The sequence below is a fragment of the Penaeus monodon genome, chromosome 41, assembly GCF_015228065.2.
Source record: "Penaeus monodon isolate SGIC_2016 chromosome 41, NSTDA_Pmon_1, whole genome shotgun sequence".
Taxonomy (NCBI): domain Eukaryota; kingdom Metazoa; phylum Arthropoda; class Malacostraca; order Decapoda; family Penaeidae; genus Penaeus; species Penaeus monodon.
Window position 1 is genome coordinate 28,102,614 of NC_051426.1, and position 2,500 is coordinate 28,105,113.

A 2,500-nucleotide genomic window follows, 5' to 3' on the forward strand; every position below is an offset into this window, starting at 1 on the left:
GAATTGGGCTAGGTAGAAAGAGGTGATTAGAATGGGAGAGGAGGGAAGAGGCAGAGAGAAAAGGCAAGAGGCAGAGAGAGAGGGAAGAGGAGAAGGGAAGGGAAGAGGCAGAGAGAAAAAGGAAGAGGCGGAGGAAAAGGAAAATGCAGAGAGAAAAGGGAAGAGGCGAAGAGAAAAAGGAGGAGGCGAAGGGAAAGGAAGAGGCACAGAGAAGAGGGAAGAGGCGAAGATGGTGTGAATGGATAGGGAGAGGGAGGAGAGGGAGAGAATAGAAGGAGAGGGTGGGGCAAGACATAGGGACGAGGGGGGGGGGGGTGAGGAGGCGTGAAAGCAAACTCACAAGCAACTGACAACAGCTGATACAGAAAATGAAGCAGAAACTTTCATCCTAAATTTGTTAGCTTGTCAGAGGCGAAAACTGTGAACAGTTTTTTTTTTCTATCGTTGTTGTTGTTGTGTTGTTGTTGTTGTTTTATTGTTGTTTTGTTGTGTACTGTCTTTCACTATTTTCACTTCCCTCCTTGCTTCTCTTCCTCCCTTCTTCCTTCATTTTTCCCTCCTTCTTTCACTTCCTCTCTCTTTGCCTTTCACTTTCCCTCCCTTCCTTTTTCCCTCCCTATTTCCCTCACTCCTTTTTTCCTTTTTTCTCTCCTTCCCTCCCTCCCTCATCCGTTCCCTCCTTCATTATAGTTTTACTACTCTCCCTCTCCCTCTCTCCATTCCTTTCCTTCTTCTTTTTCCTTCCTTCTCTCCCTCGTTCTCTCCCTTTCCTCCTTTCCTCCCTCTCTCCCTCCATCCATTTCTTTCTTCTTCCCTTCCTCCCTCCTTCGCCCCCTCCCCCCTTTCCCTCGTGTCTTCCTCCCCCACCCCCTCTTTTCCTTCCCTCCTTCCCTCCCTCTATTTCTTCCGTCCTTCCTTCCTCCCTCCCTCCCTCCCTCCCCTCCTCCTCCCTCCCTCCTTCCCACCCCATTCATCTTCCACTTCCGAATGCGCCAAGAACATCGAGAAATGTCGAGAAGATGCCAGGTGTCACAGGGTCTCTCTCTCTCTCTCTCTCTCTCTCTCTCTCTCTCTCTCTCTCTCTCTCTCTCTCTCTCTCTCTCTCTCTTCTCATCTCTCTCCTCTCTTCTCTCTCTCTCTCTCTCTTCCTCTCTCTCTCTCTCTCTCTCTCTCTCTCCTCTCTCTCTCTCTCTCTCTCTCTCCTCTCTCTCCTCTCTCTCCTCTCTCTCTCTCTCTCTCTCTCTCTCTCTCTCTCTCTCTCTCTCTCTCTCCTCTCTCTCTCTTCTCTTCCTCTCTCTATTTCCTGACGCAGACCTTGCCAAATCCACCGCATGTTTATCTCAAAGCTGTTGCTGTGTGTTCTTTCCTTGTTTGTTGCATTTATCTGTTTCCTCTTTTTGTTCTTCCTATTTCTATTTTCTTTTTCTTTTTTTCCTTTCCCCTCTTTCGTTCCCCATCCTTCGTATTGCACCTTCTCTTCTTTTCTTCTTTCCTTCGTTTTTCTCTGTTGTGCTCTTGCCTTGTTTTGTTCAATTTTGCCTTTTGTTTATGTTGTTTTGTTTCTTCTCCTATTCCCTCTTTCGTTTCTCTCCTTCTGCGATCTTTCTCGTTGCATTTCTCCTTCTCCTCTTCGTCTTGTCCCTCCCTCGCTTTCTTTATTCTTGTCTGGTTTGTTGTATTTTTGTTTTCTTCATTTCTTCTCTTTTCTTCTCCTTTTGTATGGTTCGTTTGATTTATCCTCCTCCTCCTTCTCCTTCTCCTTCTCCTCCTCCTCCACCTCGTCGTCCTCCTCCTCCTCCTCCTCCTCCTCGTCCTCCTCCTCCTCCTCCTCCTCGTCATCCTCCTCCTCCTTCTTCTTCTTCCTCCTCCTCCTCCTCCTTCTTCTTCTTCCTCCTCCTCCTCCTCCTCCTCCTCCTCGTCATCCTCCTCCTCCTTCTTCTTCTTCCTCCTCCTCCCCCCCTCCCTTCCTTCTTCTCCTCCCAATCCCTCTCTTCCCAGTCTTCATTCTTCCTAGTTTAATAATCAAAACAACTTTAGATAGAGTATTACGTAATATATTTAATTTGGAATATTAATTAATAAAAAAAGCTAATAAAGTAGATTGCAAATTCCACAAAATGGCTTTCTTATCTCTCTCTTCTTCCTTTTTTGTTTCCTTCTTCTTCTCTTTGGTTTTCTCTTTTTTTTTCTTTTTTTCCCTCTTCCTTCTTTTTTTATTTGTTTTCATTTCCTTTTTCTTCTCCATTCTTTTTTTTCATCCCCTTTCACCTCTCCATCACCTCCTTCTCCTCCTCCTCTTCTTCCTCCTTCTCCTCTTCCTCCTACTTCTCCTTCTCCTCCTCCTCCTCCTCCACCTCCTTTTCCTGCTTATCTTCCTCCTCCTCCTCCTCCTCCTCCTCCTCCTCCTCCTCCTCCTCCTCCTCCTCCTCGTTCTCCTCCTCCTCCTCTTCCTCCTCCTCTCCTCCTCCTCCTCTTCCTCCTCCTCTTCCTTCTCCTTCTC